This window comes from Chiloscyllium plagiosum, unplaced genomic scaffold, assembly GCF_037043375.1.
Source record: "Chiloscyllium plagiosum isolate Xiang-an unplaced genomic scaffold, Cpla_swu_hap1 HiC_scaffold_48, whole genome shotgun sequence".
In the NCBI taxonomy this organism is placed as follows: domain Eukaryota; kingdom Metazoa; phylum Chordata; class Chondrichthyes; order Orectolobiformes; family Hemiscylliidae; genus Chiloscyllium; species Chiloscyllium plagiosum.
In genome coordinates this window covers 39562481-39585083 of record NW_028270186.1, presented here as the reverse complement: position 1 = coordinate 39585083, position 22603 = coordinate 39562481, and the positions used below count along the sequence as shown (strand labels likewise).

General features: G+C 46.9%; 1 long non-coding RNA gene across 1 annotated transcript in view; it reads right to left on the bottom strand.

Moving 5' to 3' along the window:
* Positions 1 to 422: 422 nt before the first annotated feature.
* Positions 423 to 22603, bottom strand: part of LOC148135881 (uncharacterized) — a 44742-nt gene continuing 22561 nt past the window's right edge. The window contains exons 4-7 of the long non-coding RNA XR_015754808.1: positions 21895 to 22038; positions 16429 to 16553; positions 14957 to 15061; positions 423 to 686 (exon numbers count right to left, since the gene is read on the bottom strand). This is a non-coding gene — a long non-coding RNA (uncharacterized LOC148135881). The remainder of the gene's footprint in view (positions 687 to 14956; positions 15062 to 16428; positions 16554 to 21894; positions 22039 to 22603) is intronic.

Sequence of the window (22603 nt, the reverse complement as noted above, 5' to 3'; positions counted from 1 at the left end):
CGTGTAATCCTCCAGCTCCCACTCCACTCTGCTCCCTCACAGGGTCACCGTCTCTGTGACTCCCTGGTACGTGTAATCCTCCAGCTCCCACTACACTCTACTTCCTCACAGAGTCACCGTCTTTGTGACTCTCAGGGACGTGTAAACCTCCAGCTCCCACTCCACTCTGCTCCCTCACAGGGTCACCGTCTCTGTGACTCCCTGGTACGTGTCCTCCTCCCGCTCCCACTCCACTCTGCTCCCTCACAGGGTCACCGTCTTTGTGACTCTCAGGGACGTGTAAACCTCCAGATCCCACTCCACTCTGCTCCCTCACAGGGTCACCGTCTCTGTGACTCCCAGGCACAATTAGGCCTTGATCCTCAGTGTTGATTTATATCCTCCCACTTTGCTGCCTCTGCAACTCCCAGGTGTGAGTTAGCCTCTGCTCCCGCTCCAAGTTGTTCTGTCACATGTTCACTCCACCTGTGATTCGGTGCTGATTTCGAGGTTCCTGCTCTGCTGTTTCTCCAACTCCAAGTCCCAGTCAGCCTCGATCCTCGCTGCTGATGAATATTCTCCCGCTCTGTGGTGCTCTCTCTCAGGTTCCTTCCTTTGTGACTCCCAGGTATTGGTAGGCCTCAAGCCTCAGCTGAGGTTTATAACATCCCATTCCGCATTGCTCTCTTATAGGATCTCTGTTGTGCCTGGAAGACAGTGGAAAAGAGGAGGATTAGACAGAACAGAGGGGGTTACAGTGATTGAGCGAGCTGTATGGGATGGAACAGATTGTCTGGGGAGCTAGGCAGACCTGCAGCAACTAAAGACGTTTGCTGGAAGATACAGTGAGAGTTTCAGACATTGAAGAAGGCAAAGGAAATACAGAGATGGTGGCTTGTCCATGACGGAGCTTTGGAGAACCTAAAAGGCTTTTTCTGAGCTGCTGACAGAAATGTGTAGACTTCAACAAATACAAATTGACAGCAAGTGGTGTAAGGTACTGGAGACTGTTGAATGTTACAGAGTTAGAAAACTTACAGTAACTGGGCGGAATATAAACTTTTGGAGCACTTGTGGTGTTCAAGGACCCTCAGGAATTGAGGAGGTGCAGAGAATGGGAGCATTCCAAATATGGGATTATAGGGGCTGGAAGTTCTTAGAAGGATAAGGAGGATGAAAAGTGCCAATTTAGCACACACAACCATCGTAATTATAGAGATTTAGGAAGGGAACCTGTGCTGTCATTGAATACAGTTATATGGAGAGTTACAGAAGCTTAAGGGTTTACAAATTTAAAAAGGGATCGAGTTTAGGTGATCAGAAGTTTAAACAAGAATAAAGAAATTTTAGAGATCTCAGGCACAGATGGGAATGGAGGAGGTGAGATATTGTGAGGAACTACAAGAGTTATAAGTCGGGGAGGATGCCAGATATAAAAGGTAGAGCTGCATTGTCTGTGTGCAGTTATAGACGTGAGGAGTGTTGTAGCGCCTGCTGGAGGGGACACAGATAATAACAGTTCCAACAGCTAATGCAGTGGCTCACCGCCACCTTCTCAGGGACAACTCCAAATCAACAACACATGCGAGCTCAGCCAACAAAGCTTATCTTCATGAATAAATGAATAAAATATCTACAAGTAGCACTGAGATCACTAAAGAAGTCTCTTTCAACAGCCCTTCACAAACCTGGAACAACTATATCCTGGAAGGACAGGAGCTCCGGGTGCACGGGAACACCAGCATTTCCAAGGTGCCCGCCAAGCCACTCTCCATCCTCCCAGCACTGTGTCTGTCCCTACACCCAAAGGACTGCAGTGGGTGAGGAAGCCAGCTCACCACCACCTTCTCCGGGGAATTACAGATGGGAAGGTAATGGTGAAACTCTGCTGTTTACAGCCAGATCAAAACATAAATTCAGCAGTGTGTGTGAAATGAAATTTTCATTTCAGACCAACATGCTTAACATGGATAGTGGATTTGTCTGATTGGCACAAGGCAGAGTGTGAGAAGAAAGGGGATTTTATCACGATGGGAACTGGTGATGAGGGGAGCTCTGCAGGGGTCAGTTTTGGGACTACACTCTACACGATATTCATTCAGAGTCTGGACAAAGGATGTGAAGGGGTACGAGAAATGGGTTTCCAAGAACGATCCCAGAAATGAAATTCGTGTCATATGAGGAGCAGGTGAAGTGTCTGGGTCTGCACTGGATGAAGTTTCAGAGACGGCGGTAGAATCTCATTCAAACTTACAGAATACGGAGGGGCCTGGATGGAGTGGACGTAGGGAGGATGTTTCCAGTAGTAGGACAAACTAGGGGCCAAGGGCACAGCTTCAGAACGAAGGAATGACCCTTCAGAATGGAGAAGTGGAGAAATTTATTCAGCCAGAGGGCGATGGATCTGTGGAACTCACTCCCTTATGGGGCTGTGGATGCTAAGTGATTCAGTGTATCTAACTCAGAGATAAGCAGGTTCTGAATGAATAAGGAGATCAATGGTTACAGGGAGTGAGAGAATGGGGTTGAGAAACAATGCGTCCATAATCGAATCGTAGAATAGACCTGATGGACCGAATGGCCTAATTCTATCCCTATACATGATGGCCCTTGAGCCCCGCCCCTCCAACCGCCACCAGGACAGAACCCCACTGGTCCTCACCTACCACCCCACCAATCTCCATGTACAGCGCATCATCCGCCGTCATTTCCGCTACCTCCAAACGGACCCCACCACCAAGGATATATTTCCCTTTCCTCCCCTATCAGCATTCCGTAAAGACCACTCCCTCCGTGACTCCCTCGTCAGATCCACGCCCCCCACCAACCCAACCTCCACTCCCGGCACCTTCCCCTGCAACCGCAGGAGGTGCAAGACTTGCGCCCACACCTCTCCCCTCACCTCCCTCCAAGGCCCCAAAGGAAACTTCCATATCCACCACAGATTCACCTGCACTCCCACACATATCATCTATTGCATCCTCTGCACCCGATGTGGCCTCCTCTATATTGGGGAGACAGGCCGGCTACTTGCGGAGCGTTTCAGAGAACACCTCTGGGACACCCAGACCAACCAACCCAACCACCCTGTAGCTCAACATTTCAATTCCCCCTCCCACTCCACCAAGGATATGCAGGTCTTTGGACTCCTCCATCGTCAGACCACAACAAAACGACAGTTGGAGGAAGAACGCCTCATCTTCCGCCTGGGAACCCTCCAACCACAAGGGATGAACTCGGATTTCACCAGTTTCCTCATTTCCCCTCCCCCCACCTTGTCTCAGTCAAATCCATCGAATTCAGCACCGCCTTCCTAACCTGCAATCTTCTTGCCGACCTCTCCGCCCCCACCCCAGTCTGACCTTTCACCCTCACCTTGACCTCTTTCCACCTATCACATTTCCGACGCCCCTCCCCCAAGTCCCTCCTCCCTACCTTTTATCTTAGCCTGCTGGACAAACCTTCCTTATTCCTGAAGAAGGGCTTATGCCCGAAACGTCGATTCTCCTGTTCCCTGGATGCTGCCTGACCTGCTGCGCTTTTCCAGCAACACATTTCCAGCTCTGATCTCCAGCATCTGCAGACCTCACTTTCTCCATAAATATAGAGGACTCCAGTCAGCCCACACTGAGAATACTGTGAACAGGTTGGTCCCCTATCTGGGGGAAAATGTCCTTGCATTGGGGGCAGCCCAGAGAAGGTTAACCAGACTGTTCCTCAAAATGGAGGGATATTGATGAGAAGAGGTGGAGAAGGTTGAACTTGCAGTCGTTAAAATTTAGAAAATGAAGCACATTTATTGATACACCAAAGATTCCTGTTTGCTTACGGATTAGGTACTGAGACATTGCTTCCCTGAGCAAGGATCTGTAACCGGAGATAAAGGGGAATACAGACACCAGAGAAGAGAACAAAGAAAAGCTGGGTTGTAGAGACTGGAGGATATTACCGAGTTTGGGTGGTTTGAGATCACTATTGGTGGTTAGAGATCAGATGGTTGTCGGGCTGAAAGATGTCAAGGAGAGTTACAGGGTTATCAGTTCTGAAGGAGTTACAGAGATCAGGAGGAATATAGGGGCTAGAGATTACACAGTAGTAGTTGGAGAGACAGGATATTATAGAGAAAGGGAGGGTTATAGGCACTGGAGAGTAGACAGATGGGGTGGTATTTGGAGCTACAGGAGTTTATAGAGAAAGGGAGGATTGGACGGACTGGAGACTACATAGATTGTCGTGGTAGTTGGAGCTGCAGGAGTTTATTGAGACCGGGAGGATTGTTGGTGTCGGGAATTACACTGACATGGACAATAGATGGAGCTGCAGGAGTGAGTGAGATAGGGAGGGTTGAAGAGGTTGGATCAGTTCACACAGCCAGGGAGAAGTGTAGGGATTGGAGGAACCAGAGATACTGAGGGTTGTAGGGATGCAGGAATTCAGAGAGTTATTGAGGACTGTGAAGGCAGGTTTGCAGCATTCCCATCAGTTACACAGAGATGTGGAGTGCTGTTCTGGAGGGGGTTACAAAAACCAACAGGGTTGCAGATACTGGAAGATATTACAAAGACAGTGAGCTGTAGTACTTGAGGAGGTTACAGGGACAGGATGCGTTGAGGAGTTGACGGCTGCTACAGGTGTTAAACATGCTGTAAGGGATCAATAACCTTACATCGATCAGGGGGATTAGAAACTCTGGAGATAAAGAATGAGAATTGCAGGAACTGAAGAATACCACAGAGATATGGAGTAACACATGAGTTAGAGGAGTTACAATATGAGATGAACCGTATTCAATGGAATCAGGGAAGATACAGGGAGATCTGAAGGGATTACAGGTGATCAAAAGGACAGGGAGGCTTCTCAGTGGAGGATTGGGGCAGTTTACGCAGACAGGGAGTATTTTATGGAATGGTGCTATTAACAGAGACTATGAAGTTGTATAGAATTGAGGAACAAACAGAGATACGGAAGGCTGTAGTTAATGAAGACATTTGTTGATGTCAGATGCTGAGGTTCTGGAAATTATATGGACCGGAAAGCTGTACAATCTGTCAGAGCTTACAGAGACAGGAACAGCAATAGAGCCTGGAGACACAAACACAGATAGGGAGTATTACAGACACTGGAGGAGGTTTCTGCTTTAGGGATAGTTGTAGGGGAATGTAACGTTTACACAGATAGGGGTCTAAGAGCTGAAAAAGGTTATGGAGATGATTAGATTGGTGGGGAGACTGGAGAAGCTTACATTGACAGGGCTGGTGATAGCGACAGGAGGATGTTACATAGATAGCCAGTCTTGTAGAAACTGATCGGGAGAGTCACAAGCATTGGAGTTGTTTCCACAGATCGGGTGTTTTACAGGGACCTGAGAGGATTGCACAGATAGGGAGGATTGTCGGATGTCCACATTTTCAGAGTGTTTCAGAAATGGAAAAGGTTACACAGTGAAGGAGGGATGTTGGAGCTGTGGGAGTTCACAGAGTCTTGAGGTGTGAAGGGTTTGGGACTGTTTATGGATAGAGGGATATATTTAGGGACAGTAATATGGAATGCAGAGGGAGAGTTTAGATTAGATTCCCTACAGCATGAGAACAGGTACTTCGGCCCAACAAGTCCACACCAACTCTCCAAAGAGTAACCCACACAGACCCGCTTTTCTCCGACAATTTACCTAACACTATGGGCAATTTAGCATGGCCAATTCCCCTGAGCTGCACATCTTTGGACCGTGGGAGGAAACCGAAGCACCCGGAGGAAACCCACGCAGACACGGGGAGAATGCGCAGACTCCACACCGACAGTCACCCGAGGCTGGGGTTGAACCTGGGTCTCTGGTGCTGTGAAGCACTATTGTACCCCACTGAGCCACCGTGCTGCCCCAAACTGCAGAATTACGCAAACAGAGAGTGTTTGAGGTGCTGGGAGGACTGTAGGGAATGGATGAGCAAACAGAGATGTGGCCTGCTGTTGTGGCTTGAAAAAGGTCTGGAGGTGTTTATACAGATAAGGAAGGTGGTAGGGATGGGAGAAGGTTACTGAAATCGTGTGGTGCTAAAGGCCAAGATTCAGGAGTGTGATCGGAACTGCAGAAGGTTACAGTGACATCATGTTCTCTTGGGGCTTGAGGAAAGTACACTCATGGGTATTTTGGTCCCGGCTGGATGATTTTACAGAGATGGGGGCACTGTAAGTATTGTGCAAAACTACAGAAATAGGAATTATTGTACTGGGTGCAGGATGAGATTATTGAGATTGGCATGTTATCAACATGGGAGCAATTTACACATAGGGAGTGTTGTCAGCATCGGAGTAGGTTTCAAATATACAGCGGGAATATGATAGTGGTGGAGGTTACAGAAATAGGAAAAATTCTGGGAATTACAAGCATTCAAGACATTGGCACAAACAAGTTGGACCGAAAGGCATGTTTCCTTGCTGTATGACTCTATCACATGACAAGAGACAGCGTGAGGAGGGAATATAGAACGGAAAGATCCCAGGATTCAATACCATCACCTTGAGGAAGGCCTGCTTTCTCCTCTATTCTATAGATCCTTACTAAGACAGCACAGGCCTGGATTGACACAGGAAGGCTCAGTACAGCAGAGTTAAAAATTAACAAGAGGGGGGTGTTTGAGCCTGGGACCATCATGCACTGTGTTCGTTCTTCAACACTGTATCTATGTCATGTCTTCTAGACCAAAGTTCGATCCCTTAAATACACTCTGCTCTGTTCACTGTGAGTGATCTTACAGATCTGCAGGATTTTTTGAAGGCTCCATATGTCTCTCTTCATCTCTCTGGCTGACCGATTGTCTTCAATGTGGTGATGAATGAAACAGGAATTGGGAATTCTGCTGAGTCAGGAGCATCCTGAATACTTACAGGAGTCAGAGAAATGAACAGAATGGGACATTAGACTGATACAGTGAGGGTTACACATGGAGAATGGCACTGAGTCCCACAGAGACCTGGAAAATCCAGTCTCCATCCCTGGCCTGTGCTGCTGCGTCTCCCTGGAGTGGAGAATACTGTTGGGTCAGGATCTGGAATAACAGCAAAAGGTGCAGCCACGGGCAGCAATTATACCCTCACAGTGACAGATACCACATGGAGAGATACTGAGTGATAGCACGAGAGTGCTGAAAGGTATCAGGATCAAATCACGGTCAGGACGAAGGTGCACTGGGAGCAGTACTCAGGGATAAGTGAGCAATCAGTGGGCTAGGCAATGGCCTAGTGTTACCCTCAATTGATTCCTCATCCAGAATTTAACGCCGGTAGCAGGGATACCCATCTAACTTACTTAATACCCTTTAAGTAAGGAAATCTGTTATGGACTGCCGGTCTGGCCTACATATGAATCCAGACCCAGAGCAAGGATGTTGACTCTCAACTGCCCCCTGAAATGATCGGGAAGTCACTCGCTAAACGGCAGCTTGGGTGTGGTCATGAAATGCTGGCCAGCCAGAGACAGCAACATCCCATGAGTGAATTAAAAACAACACTACTGGGAGCAGTGTCCTGGCCAAACATTTCAGTGGGTTTCTGGACAGGGCTTTAAACTGACAGAGAGGATGCAGGGACAGAGTTCAGGTGAAAGGAGCTTTCCAAATCCAAAGTGAGAAGGTGACGCATCAGGACAGCATGGCGATGTGACTGAAGACAAGCAGAAAGGAACAGGAACGGACAGTGAATTAGGCTCTGACAGGAAATTCTAGGAAAAAGTCAATTTCAGTTTTTTTTTGGAATTGTCAAAGTATCAGCAAGGTTTGGTCACCAGAAAGATGTGGTGACAGGAGAAACTGTGCTGTACTGTTCTGTGTTCCAAACAGGGTGGGTTACAATGGCAGGAAGAGGTTTCACGAGGCTGAACGGGATCAGATGTGAATGAATAGACACAATTAGGAAGGTGTTCTCGGAGTGCCAGAGGTAACAGAAACACCAGTGGCCTGATCTGAAGCAGATGACCCAGACTGGGCTGGGTGTGGGGATTGGAGGTGGTTTCACAGGGAAGGAGGACCATAGAGCCATAGGAGAGAACAGAAATGCGGAGAGCTGTAGGGCCTGCAGGATTTCAGGGAGATGGAAAGGTTGGGAGGGATGGGCCAGGTGACAGGGATAAGGACGTTGATTGGATGGAGCGGTTTATACAGGCAGGAATGTTTCAGGCGAATCGAGCAGATTACAGTGATAAAGTGGGTTGTATAGACTGGAGGAACAAATAGAGATATGGAGGGTAGTCATGGCTGAAGATGTTTATAGATACAGGAAGGTTTAGGCTCTGCAGGTGAGCCAGATATGAAGGGTATAGTGTCTGACAGATTTACCAGAAGGGCAGTAATTTTGGTTGGAGACAGTTTCACAGATAAGGGAGCATTAGTAACCATCTCCAGAATGGTCAAAGTGGGAAGGGTTGTAGGGTATTTTCCCTTCACACTAACAGGGACATACTGGATTCTTGAGATCACACTTTTAAAAGCCTCCCATTTGCCAGTTATTCCTTTTCCATCAAACAGACTGACCCATGATTTGGACGTGTCGGTGTTGGACTGGGATCGGCAAAGTTAAAAATCACACAACACCAGCTTACAGGTGCACTAGGTCTATTTAGAAGCACTGGCTTTCGAAGTGCTGCTTCTTCATCAGGTGGTTGTGGAGCACAGTCATAAGACACAGAATTTATAGTAACTGGATGGTAGTGTCATGGAATGAAATATTAAACAAGTTTTGATTAAGTCTTTCATCTTTTGAATGATCACCAGTGCTTCTAAATCTAATGCTTCCAAACACAGTGGGTCATCGATTATCCAAATATCAATTATCTGAATATCGGATTATCCAAAGGAGATCTCGAGGTCCCGATAGAAACATTACATCAAAGAGCTGCTTGAACCCTGACTGTGTGTTTTTTTTGTTCACACTGATTAAAACAGATCTCAGCTACTGAAATACTGCTGAGATATTGAGCCCAGGTTACATCTCCAAATGACTGACCTCCCATCCTCTCTGGCTCTCCAGACTGAGACTGGAGTTCTGCATAGGGCTAAATCCTAAATCCCCCTTCCCCAGATATTCTCTCGAACATTGTCCTGCACCGGGCCGACGTGTAACTTTTCAAAATGTTGAAGGAAAAGTTGTGTGTGTGGCTATGTGTGTATGTGCACGTGCATGTATGTGTGTATGTGTGCATGTGCGCGTGCGTGTATGTGTGCATGTGCGCGTGCGTGTATGTGTGCATGTGCGCGTGCGTGTATGTGTGCATGTGCGCGTGCGTGTATGTGTGCATGTGCGCGTGCGTTATTTGGAGACTTACCCACCAAAGGCAGTAGCTGTCTTACTGTTGGTGTCCGCTCTGGCTGCCCAGGAGGGGGAGGAGATGATAGGGCAGGGGCGCACGGGGGGCGGGGCAGCTGGGGGTATGGGCACACATGGTAGGTGGGGCAGGCGGGGGGTGTAATGTTGGATGGGTTTGGGGCCGGGCGGGGGGGCGCTTTTGGAGGCGGGCGGGGCAGTATTTGACAGGTTTGGGGGAGCTGAGGGGGATGTTGGATGGGTTCGGAGGCAAGCGGGGTGATCTGTTGGAGACGGGCGGAGGGGGATGTTGGATGGGTTTGGGGGCAGGTGGGGTGCTCTGTTGGAGGCAGGCGGAGGGTGATGATGGATGGGTTTGGGGGCAGACAGGGTCTCTGTTGGAGGCGGGCAGAGGGTGATGTTGGATGGGTATGGGATGGATAGGGTGATCTGTTGGAGGCGGGCGGAGTGTGGTGTTGCATGGGTTTGGGGCGGGTGGGGTGCTCTGTTGGAGGTGGGCGGAGGGTGATGTTGGATGGGTTTTTGGGCGGGCAGGGTGCTCAGTTGGGGCGGGCGGAGGGTGATGTTGGAGGCGAGCGGAGGGTGATGTTGGAGGTGAGCGGAGGGTGATGTTGGATGCGTTTGGGGCGGTCGGGGTGCTCTGTTGGAGGTGAGCGGAGGGTGATGTTGGATGGGTTTGGGGGCGGGCGGGATGATCTGTTGGAGGTGGGCGGAGGGTGATGTTGGATGGGTTTGGGGGCGGGCGGGATGATCTGTTGGAGGTGGGCGGAGGGTGATGTTGGATGGATTTGGAGGCGGGCGGGATGATCTGTTGGAGGCGGGTGGAGGGTGATGTTGAATGGATTTGGAGGCGGGCGGGATGATCTGTTGGAGGCGAGCGGAGGGTGATGTTGGATGGGTTTGGGGGCGGGCGGGATGATCTGTTGGAGGCGAGCGGAGGGTGATGTTGGATGCGTTTGGGGCGGGCGAGGTGCTCTGTTGGAGGTGAGCGGAGGGTGATGTTGGATGGATTTTGGGGGCGGGCGGTGTGCTCTGTTGGAGGTGGGCGGAGGGTGATGTTGAATGGATTTGGGGGCGGGCGGGGTGCTCTGTTGGAGGCGAGCGGAGGGTGATGTTGGATGCGTTTGGGGCGGGCGGGGTGCTCTGTTGGAGGCGAGCGGAGGGTGATGTTGGATGGGTTTGGGGCGGACGGGGTGCTCTGTTGGAGGCGAGCGGAGGGTGATGTTGGATGCGTTTGGGGCGGGCGGGGTGCTCTGTTGGAGGTGGGCGGAGGGTGATGTTGGATGGATTTGGGGGCGGGTGGTGTGCTCTGTTGGAGGTAGGTGGAGGGTGATGTTGAATGTGTTTGGAGTGGGCGGGGTGATCTGTTGGAGGTGGGCGGAAGGTGGTGTTGGATGGGTTTGCGAGCGGGCGGGGGAGCGATGTTGAGGGGTGTGGGTCGGTGCTGGAAGAGTTTGGGGGCGAGCAGTGGGACGTTTTGGGGGGCTAATGGGGCGTGAGGCCTCACGCATGGTTTGCTGCTGCCTAGTCACCTCAACGGGGACTAGGCATTACCGAAAACTCTGAGCCCTCAACGAACGACATGTAATCGATTAATCGAATAACCAATTATCTGAATGTACTATTGCCCGCCCATCTCGTTCAGATAATCAAGGTTCCTGTGTAAACAGCTGGATGTTAACCTGGTGTTGTGTGATTTTTACCTTCACCCAATCAACCCTTGCTTGATCCTTCTGAATGGCCCCAATATTGACCCTGTTCCAGTTTAAGACCTGAATCTGTGGACCTGTCTGATCTTTTTCCATAACTATGTTAAAACAAAGACAGTTGTGGTCACTGGACACAAAGTGCTCTCTGACTGACACTTCAGTCACTTGCCCAACCTCGGTTTCTGACGGGAGGTCCAGTGTTGCATCCGTCTGAGTAGCGTGGAACCCTCTATATCTTGGTTTAGGAAACTTTCTTAGACGTATTTGACAAATTCCACCTCGTACGGTCCTTTTACAATGTGGGTGACCCAGTCAATCCATCGTAAGTTAAAATCTCCAACCAATACTACTCTATTATTTTTATACGCATTTTCTCCTCTCGTACCCGCTGGCTATTTGGGGGTCTAGAACACCAACCTAGCAGACTGACCATCCCCTTTTTGTTTCTAACTTTTGAAAATATGGCCTCATTTAATGACTGCTCAACAATACTGTCTCTCAGCACTGTTGTTCTGTCCTCCCTAATCAAAGGGAGAACTTCCCCTCCTCACTTACTTGTCCTTCTGTCACGCCTGTAGCTTCTGTATCCTGGAACCCTGTTCTGCCAGTCCTGCCCTTCTCTCAGCTATGTTTCTGTTGTGGCTATAATATCCCAGTCCGCAGAGCTAATTCATGGTCTGAACTTGTCTGCCTTACCAGTCAGGCCTCGTGCATTGAAATTAATGCATTGAAAACCATACGTCTTTTCCCTCCCTATTCTGTGCCCCGGATATCCTGGATAGGAAACTTGCTCTCGATGGCTGATGTATTTTCCCCTGACGAGTTGATGGCCCCTGTCTTATTCAGAGTCTCAACTTTCTGCCAAAATAGTTTAAATTCTGCAAGGTAATACAAGCACATCTCCTCCCTGAGATGCTGGTGCCCCTCTGCATCCAGTGCCATTCATCCCCTGGTACAGGTCACCTCTACCCAAGAAGTGATCCCAATGTCCCAATTCTGAGGGACAGTTTGAATTAATAACTGGAAAGGTAAGGATTGATTAGGGATAGTCAGCACAGATTTGATACAGGAATATCTTGTCTGATGAAATGGTGTCTGAAAATATTAATGAGGGCAGTGCAGATGATGTGGATACCATGGAGTTCATTATGGCCTTCAACAAGGTCCCACAAGGAAGGCTGGTCCAAAAGGGAAGATCCTATGGGATTGAAGGCATGTTGGAAAATTGGCACCACAATTAGTGGAGGGTTGGTTTTGTGATTGAAAGCCTTTGTCCAGCAGGTGTACCACAGGGATCTGTGCAGGACCCACTGCTGTTCCTAATGGACATTAATCACTCGGAAGTGAAAGCAGAAGGTATCATTATCAGGATTGCAAAAGACAGGAAAGGTGAGGGTGTTGTCTACAGAGAGGGGGACGGTCTCTGGCTGCAGTCTGAAGGTTGAGGCTGGGACAGAATTTCAACAAAGTAATTTCAATTGATATCTTTGAGGAGAAAGTGAGGTCTGCAGATGCTGGAGATCAGAGATGGAAATGTGTTGCTGGAAAAGCGCAGCACGTCAGGCAGCATCTAGGGAACAGGAGAATCGACATTTCCTGAAGAAGGGCTAACGCCCGAAACGTCGATTCTCCTGTTCCCTAGATGCTGCCTGACCTGCTGCGCTTTTCCAGCAACACATTTCCATCTCTAATTTCAATTGATAACCAGGCAAGAGCACAGCAGGCAATGAGGGAATACTCATCAATTAAATTACATTTACTTTGATGTAAAATGCCTGACAGGTAAGGCAGATGAACGCACGGCATGGATGCGAAGATGGGACTGGGAAATGACAGGAATTACAGAAACACAGCTGAGGGAGGGACAGGACTCGCAGATCATTGTTCCAGAGGACAGATTCAACAAGATGGATAGAAAGGGAGGCAAGGGAGTAGGGGGAGTGGAGTTTTTGATCAGTGAAAACATCACTGCAGCACTGAGACAGGATATTCCTGGGGATCGCCCACTGAAACTATGTAATGGAACTGAGAAATAAGAATGAATAATCAGTTTGATATGACTGTACTACAGGCCTGCAGTAGTCAGCGGGAAATTGAACAGCAAATATGTCAGAGATCTCAGATATCTGTAAGAAGGATGGGTTGTAATGGTGGGGGATTTTAACTTTCCAAACCTAGACTGGGACTGCCAGAGTGTTCCATAGGTTGGATGGGAGGGATTTGTTCAGTGTGTTCAAGAAAACTGTCTCAATCAGTATGTGACTGGCCCGACTGGAGAAAGGGATAAAACCTGACCTCCCCTTGGGAAATAAGGTTGTGAAAGGGGCTGAAGAGTTTGTGGGGGAGCACTTTTGCAAAGTCACCACAATTCTATTAGTTTGAAAATAGCGATGGAAAAGGACACGCCTGGTCCGCAAGTTAAACGTCAAAACTGGCCTTGCCGCAATAATGAAGGTATTAGACAAGACTGTCTAAAAATTGCAGATGAATGGACGTTGGTCAAGTAGGATTCTTTCAAAAGAGAGATAAATTAAGATTTCAGGGGCAGTATATTGCTGTTAGTGTGAAGGACAATGCTGACACCAGTGGGAAATACTGGATGACTTGGGATATTGAGGCTCTGGTCAAGGCAAAAGGGGGTACATATCCTATATAGCCAGCTGGATTAAGTCAATACTTTGAAGAACATTGTAGGTGTCGTAATGCTCTTAAGAGGGAAACCATGAGGGCCTAAAGGGGAACTGACAGCTTTGGCAGAGAAGGTTCAGGAAAACCCAGAGAGATTCTACAAGTATATTAGCAACATAAGATTATCATTAACTCTGAACAGAATGTGACTCCTTAAAGATTAATGAAGCCATCCATGTGTGAACCCATAGGAAATGGGTGAGATCCGAGACAAAACTTCACGTCAGAGCTTACTGTGGAAGACACACTGGAGAAGCAGGGAAATAAACAGTGATGTTTTCAAAAGAGTCCACATTGGAGGACAGGAGGTGCTGAAGGTTTTCAAACACATTAAAATTAGACAACTCCCTGGGAACTAATCAAGTATATCCTAGGACATTGGGGTAAGTTCAGGAAGAAACTTACAATGATATTTCTATGACTGACAGCCACGGGTGATGAGCTCGGAGCCTGGAGCTTGCCTAATGATGTGCCAATATTTAGGAAAGGCTGCGACGAAAAGCTAGGGACATAAACACCAATTAGCTTGGTGTCAGTGGTGCCAATGTTGTTGGAAGCGATTCCACGGGACAGGACTTACATGCATTTGGAAAGGCAACGATTGATTAGGGATAGTCAGCATAGCTTTGTGCATACAAAGTCGTGCCTCTCAAACATGATAGAGTTTGTTGAAGAGGTGACCAAGAAGATGGATGAAGGCAGAGCAGTAGACGTCCCTATCCTGACTTCAGAAGACCTTAGACAGGGGTTAGCGTGGTGCACTGGTTGGTAAGGTTAGATCACATGGGATCAGGGAGAGCGAGACAAACGGACACAAAATTGGCTTGACAGTAGGAGACAGAGGATGCTGGGAGAGGGTTGTTGTGCAGACTGGGGGCCTCTGACCAGCGGTGTGCCATAAGCATTGGTGTTGGGGCCACGCATGTGCATTATTGACATAAACTAGAATATATGAATTATTGTTAGTAAGTTTGTCGATAGTAAAATAAGTGTTATAGTGGGCAGTGATTACAGTTATCAAAGGTGATCTGAACCAACTGAGCCAGTGGGTCAAGAAATGAAAGATGGAGCTGAATTCAGGTGTTGGATTTTGTTAAGACAAACCAGAGACGACTAATACAATTAATGGCAGAGCTCTGGACAGTGTCGTTGAACAGAGAGAGACCAAGGGGTGCAATTACATTGTTCCTTGAAAGTGGCGTCACAGGTGGACAGGGCAGGGAAAGCGGTTAGGCACACTAGCCCTCATGGGTCAGAGCATTCAGTACCTGAGTTGGTCCATCATGATACGGCTGTATCAGACATTGCTGGGTCTCCAGTTGGAGTACTGTGTAGAATTCTGATCCTCCTGCTTTAGGAAGCATATTCTGAAACTGAAAATGGAGCAAAGATTGATGAAGATGTTACTGATACTGGAGGATTTGACAGAAACAGGGAGGCTGGATAAACTGGAAAGCAACATGGGTGGAATGAGATAGATTTGGCAAATAAGGTTAGGGATAATTCAAAAAGATTCTACAGCATACAAGTACAAAAAAGCAACTAGAGAGACAATAGAGCCCGTCAAAGATCAATGAGGCATCCATGCCTGGAACAACAGGATATGGTCGCGACCCAAAATGAATATTTCATGTCAGAAAGTACTGTGGACAAAGATTATGAAACAAAAGAAAGAAACAGTGATGTATTGAAAAGAGTCCCCATTACAGAAGAGTTGGTGCTGGAAGTCTTTGAACACAAATGCGGAGAAAGCCCTAGATCCTGAACAAGTGTATCTCAGAACATTGCAGCAAAGTCGCAGTGGGGACCGTGGCAGAGATATTTGTATCAATATCCTTCGTATTTCCATTGGGTGTAGGTGGCTGAGGGGTGACCTTATAAAGGTTTATAAAAAACATGAGGGGTATACGTAGGGTGAATAGTGAAGGTCTCTACCCCAGGGTAAGGGAATCCATAACTAGAGGGCAAAAATATGAGGTGGGAGAGGAAATACTTAAAAGCGACCAGAGGAGCACATTTCCACACAGAGAATGGTGCACATTTTGAATGAGCTGCCGCTGAAGTGGTAGAGAAATGTACAATTACATCATGGAAAAGACATTTGGGCAGGTACATGCAGAGGAGAAGGTTTGACGGAATAGGGACCAAACGCAGGCAAATGCGACTCGTTCAGGAACCGTGGTCAGCATGGACTAGTTGGATCGAAGGAACCGTTTCTGTTCTGCGTGGCTCTTTCTCCAGTTATTGGAGGAGGAGACTACTGAGATAAGGCATGCTATAGGCACTGAAGCAAGTTACAGCGATACAGATGGTACTCTGGAATGCAGTATATTTCAAACATGTGGAGGGACTATCAGGAATGGAGGAGGTTACAGGGACAGAAACTGTTATAGGAGTTAAAAAGTATTGAAGACACTGGTCCAGGAGACATTGTATATGTACAGTGTTGGAGGGGGAACACAGAACAGAAAGATCCCAGGCAGCATTCCCACACACTCATGGGAAGTCTGCTTTCACCTCTGTTATACTGATGTTCACTAAGACCTCACAAGCCTGGATGGATAACTGTGACACTCCGATGCTGTATCAGTACAACAAAATTTACAGTAAGGGTGGTGATTGTCTTAGGGTGTGTCAGTACTGTGCTCCCCCTCCAGCACTGTATCAAAGTCGTGTCTTGTTAGCTGATGTTTGGAGCCCTCTCATTGATCTCTGCTCTGCTCACTGTGAATGATCTTACCTCACTGCAGGATTTACTGAAGGCTCCAGATCTCCCTGCCCTTTCTCTCTCTGGCTGGCCAACAATCTTCAATGTGGCGATGGACGAGATACCCAGGAGTTGGGAAGTCTATTTTTCCCGATTACCTGCAGGAGACAGAGAAATAGGCAGGATGGGAAATTAGACTGATGTAGTGAGGATTACACATGGAGAATGGCACTGAGTCCCACAGAGACCTGGAAAATCACAGTCTCCATTCCTGGCCTGTGCTGTTGTGTCACCCTGGAGTGGAGAATTCTGTTGGCTCAGGATCTGAAGTAGCTGTAAGAGTGAGCGACACTGACAGAGGCAGAAATTGGACCCACACAATGAGGAATACCACATGGAGAGATACTGAGTGATATCACCAGAGTGCAGGAAGGTATCAGGATCAAACAATCATGAAGCAAAAACAGGTGTGGCTCCATGATGCACTGGTATCAGTGTTCAGGGATGAATAGCTTGTGAGCAGGTGAAGTGATGGCCTAGTGGTATTATTGCTAGAGCATATATCCAAACCCTCAGCTAATGTTCAGGGGAGGCAGGTTTGAACCTCACCAGCTGAAATGGTGGAATTTGAAATAAATTATTTTTAAAATCGTAATTGACAATCAATACATACCATTACTGCGGTACAATAAATTCAAACACTTCTCCTTTCGAGATGGACATCTGCCCATCCTCACGTAGTCTGCACGACGTCCCCACAGCAAAGTGTTTGCCTCTTAATTACCCTCTGAAATGACCGAGCAAGTTAATCAGCTTTAGTGCAGCTAGGTCTGAGCAAGAAAGGCTGGTCAGCCAGAGACACCCACATCGCATACCAGATTTTTAAAAAAAATCCATTCGGATGGCCCCACTGGAACCATGCAGGGAGCAGTGTCCTGGCCAATCATGTCAGTATGTTTATGGACAGGGCTTTAAACTGACAGAGAGGATGCAGGGACAGGGTTCAGGTGAAAGGAGCTTTCCAAATCCAAAGAGAAAAGGTGACGCTTTGGAACTGCAAGGGGATGTGGCTGAAGACAAGCAGAAAGGTACAGGATGAGTCAAAGTTTAACTAAATCTGTACATCAGTGAATCGATTTGTGACAGGAAATTGTGGGAACGAGTAAATTATGTTTTTATTGGAATGGACAAATTGTCTGCGATAAGATAGACTGATTTGTGACGCAGAGATTTAGACACCAGGGACACGTGGTTATAGGGCGAACAAAAGTTGTAACATAAATATTCAATGGATCACAAGCTTGCGGAAACTCAGTCAAAATGGGCAACACGAACAATAAGGATAACAAAGGTATTACAGAGAAAGCATTTGGTCTCAGATCATGAAATAGAGTCAGTCTGAATGTAATTCTGGCTGCTACTTGCCAAGGACACAAGCAGCAGAACAGTTTTAGCCACTGAACAGCATTGCATTGCTTATCACTGCATTAAGCAGGAACTCATTGGAATTTTTAATAAGAGCATTGTGATAATTCAGTGCAACTTCAATATTCATATAATCTTGACAATCACACTGACAAGAGTGATATTCGAAGAGGAGATTGTAGAATTTTTTCAGTGTTCCTTTAAATAACACATTGTGCAACTGGCGAGGGACGTAACTATCTCAGAGCGACCGTTGTGTGATGAAACTTAGTGAATGAGTAATGTCACCTGGAGAGATCCTCTAAGAAATTGTGAGTAAGTGCAGTTTAAAGAAATATAAAGTTTTAAAGTGAATTACAAATACGACAAGATACAACTAGAAACAAAAACAGCCAATTACATGAGTGTGAGACGAGAACTGACCAAGGTAAACAGGCTAAACAGACTGAAACATGTGTCTGTAAATGAACAGTGGAAAACATTTGAAGGAACAGTGTAAAAAACACTCAACAAAAGGACATCCTATTGAAACAGAAAATCCTCAGCAAGAAATTCACACCATTCACTCACTGAGGACAAAATGGATCATATTAGATTATGAGGCTTACAAGATCACTACAAAGTATTTAAAATCCTGAAATCAGAGAGAGTTTAACCAGTAAGTGTTAAAGGTATTGCAAAGGGGCTGCTAACATGAGGAGAGCAGTGGGAAGGGGAATCATTGTCAGGAGCTAATGACACTACAGGAACAGGGAGAAATGAAGTTGCTGAAGGTGGTGAGAGTGTTACAGAGAGTGGTCAGGGCCTGAACGGTGTTACAAAGCCAGTATGGATTGCTGCAGCTGGAGGTGTTTGCAGAGGTAGTGAGGAGCATATACATACTTATTTATTTATTCATGGGATGAAGTTGTCATTGATTAGACCAGCATACTTTGCCCCACAGTTAATTGTCCAGAGGGCAGTTAAGAGGCAGCCATATTGCTGTGGACTGGATGCACATGTCAGCCAGACCAGGTTAGAATTTCAGATGTCCTTCCCTGAAGGAGGTAAGTGAATGAGAGGAGTTCTTCAGACTGATCAACAATGCTTTTATAGTCTTTTATATTATCACTAATGTCTTGTACAGCCACAACATGACATCCCAACTCCTACTCTCAATGCTCTGCCCAGTCAAGGTAACCATACCAAAGGCCTGCTTCACCAGCCTGTCTACCTGTGACACCACTTTCAAAGAACTGTCTACCTACATCCCTGGGTCACTGACTGACGACACTACCCAGGGCCCGAACATTAACTGTACAAGTCCCACCCTGGTTTGTTTCATCAAAATGGAACACTTCACATTTATCTAATTAAACTCCATCCACTATTCTTCAGCCCACTATCCCAGCAGGACTGTTCATCCTGTTGTATCACAGATAACCTTCTTCACTGTCCACTTTACCACCAATTTCAGTACCACCCAAAAAAAACTTACCAGGAAACCAGTACTCCCATCCAAACCATTTATCCACATTACAACAACTCTGCAGCCACTGCACCGCTGGTCCTATATCTCCAGTCAGAAAAACATGTCTGCCACCGCCTTCTGCCTCCAACCATCAAGCCAATTTTGTATCTAGTTGACTAGCTCCTCCTGAATGCCATATCCTTTTAGATTGACCTGAGCTTATTACTCAGTTTACCATACGGGACGTAGAACACAGAACAGTACAGCACAAGACCCCTAAGCCATGATGCCATGCCAAACTTTATCCGACGGTAAGATCAAACTAACCTACATATCCTTCATTTTACTGCCATCCATGTGTCTATCCAAGAGTGGATTAAATGTCCCGAATGTATCTGACTCTCCTACCACTGCTGGCAGTGCATTCCACCCATCTAACAGCTTTTTTGTAAAGAGCCTATCTCTCCTTAACCATCCACCAATCACCTTAAAATTATGCCTGCTCATAATAGCCATTTATGCTATGGTATAAAGAAGTGTCTCACTATTCACTCTCTCTGTGTCTCACATCATGTTGTTCACCTCTACCAAGTCGCCCCTCACCCTTCTTCACTCCAATGAGAAAAGCCTTACCTCCCTCAAACTTTCTTCATAAGACATGCCCTCCAGCACAGGCAGCATCCTGGTAAATCTCCAACTTAACCTCCCTAAAGCTTCCACTGTCTTCCTGTAATGAGGGGACCAGAACTGAACACAATATTCCAAGTGGGGTCTAACCAGGGCTCTATCGATCTGCAGCATAACCTCACAGCTTTAAAACTCAAACCCCCAGCTAATGAAAGCCAACACAACATATTCCTTCTTAACAACCCTGTAAGCTTGGGTGGCAACTTTGAGGGATCGATAGACGTGGAACCCAAGATCCCTCTGTTCCACAACACAACCAAATATTCTGCATTTAACCCATTCAACTTTGATCTTCCCCCAATGAATCATTTCACAATTTTCCAGATTGAACTCCATCTACCACTTCTCAGTCCAGCTCTGCATCCTGTCAAAATCCGGCTGCAACCAACAACAGACCTCCACACTATCCACCACTCCACCAACCTCCATGTCATTGGCAAAATTACTAACCCACTCTTCCACACCCACATCCAAGTCATTTAAAAAAAAAAATCACAAAAAGCAGAGGTCCTGGAACCGGTCCCTGCAGAATACCACTGGTCACCGAGCTCCAGGCTGAATGCTTCCCATCTATCATTCCTCTCTGTCTTCTATGAGCCAGGAATTCTGTATCCAGACAGACAGCTTTCCTGTATCCCATGCCTCTGTAATTTCTGAATGAGCCATAAATGTGTTTTATCACATTCTCAAAGGATTCAATAAGATTTGTGAGGCACGATCTGGTCCTACCAAAGCCATGCTGACTATCTGTAACCAAACTATGGTTTTCCAAGGAGTCATAAATCCTGTCTCTCATAGTCCTCTCCAATAATCTGCACACCACAGACATAAGAACATGATGTCTGTAATTCCCAGGATTATCCTTACTCCCTTTCTTGAACAAGGGAGTAACATTTGACACCCTCCAATCATCTGGTATGACTCCGGTGGACAGTGAGGGTGCAAAGGTCATCGCCAAAGGCGCAGCAATCCCTTCCCTTGATTACTGCAGTAACTTTGGGTACATCCCGTCTGGTATATACCTATCCTTATGTTTAGAAAACATACAGCACATCCTCCTTCTTAACATCAACCTGTTCACATATATCAGTCCTTTTCATGCTGTCCTCACAAATGACAAGGCCCCTCTCAGTATGAATCCTGAAGCACAGTATACATTAAGGAACTCCCCTACCTCCTGTGACTCCAGGCACAAGTTCCCTCCACTATCCCTGACCGGCCCTACCCCCACTCTGGCCATCCTCTTGTTTCTCACATAAGTGGAGAATGCCTTACGGTTTTCCTTAATCCTTCCCAACAAAGCTTTTTCATGCCCCCTTCGGGCAGTCCTAAGTCCATTCTTCAGTTCCTTCCTGGCTACCTTCAGAGTCCCCAGAGTGTGGAAACAGGCCATTTGGCCCAACAACGCTATACCGACCCTCTGATGAACATCCCACACAAAACCATTCCCCGACCCTATTTCTCTCCATGTACCTTAACTAACGTGTCAATACTACACATCCCTGAACACTATGGATAATTTAGTATGGCTGATTTGGGCTGTGGGTGGAAACTGGAGCCCCTGGGGGAACCCCACGCAGACATGGGGAGAATGTACAAACTCCACACGGACAGTCGCCCGGGGCTGGAATTGAAATCGGGTCCCGGGTGCTATAAGGCAGCCGTGCTAACTACTCAGGCATTGTGCCGCTCCCATATAACCCTATAGAAGTCTAATGATCCTTGCGTCCTTAACCTTATGTAAGCTTCCTTCTTCCTCTTGACTAGATGTTCTACACGTTGGAACCTTGTCAAATGCTTTGCTGAAGTCCATGTGGACAACGTTGACTTTCTGCCTTCATCTATCTCTTGGCCACCTCCTCGAAGAGTCAATCCAGTTTGTGAAATACGGTTTCCCACTCACAAATCCATGCTGACCATCTGTAATCAGCCCTTACCTTTCCAAATATGCGTAGCTCCTTTCTCTCAGAATCTCCACCAACAACGTCCCCATGACTGGGCTCACTCCTGGCTTTTCCCTGCAGCCCTTAAGTGATGGAACAGCATTAGCCACCCTCCAGTCTTCCTGTAACTCACTGTGTCTGTTGATAATATACATATCTCTGTTAGAGACACGGCAATCTCTTCCCCAGCTTCCCATAATATTCGAGGATAAACCGAATGAGCTACTGAGGATTGATCTATCTTTATTTGTTTTAAGATTCCAGTACTTTCCCTTCTCTGTTGAGGATTCTTTCCAAGATATCACTATTTATTTCCCCAAGCTCCTGATCTTCCATGTCTTTCTACATAGTAAATTCAGACAAGATTTTTTTTTGTTTAAGATCTCACTCATCTCTTCTGGTTCAACACATAGGCGACCTTATTGATATTGAAGGGGCCCTATTCTCTTCCTAGTTATTCTTAAGCCCTTACGGAAACTTGCATAAAGGCTTCTGTAAATTCAAATAGCACATTTCCCCCATACCGTCACCCACCACACCCTTATCTATTCTGCCATTCATATTCACACCAACATTTAAAATCCAACAGGCTCAAAAACACATTCTTCTTTATAAAATGTGTTTCTAAGGGTCCAGTTATTTTTTATTGATAGGTCCTTTCTCACTCATTTCAGCATGCTCCTCACTTACTGTCAGGCAAACA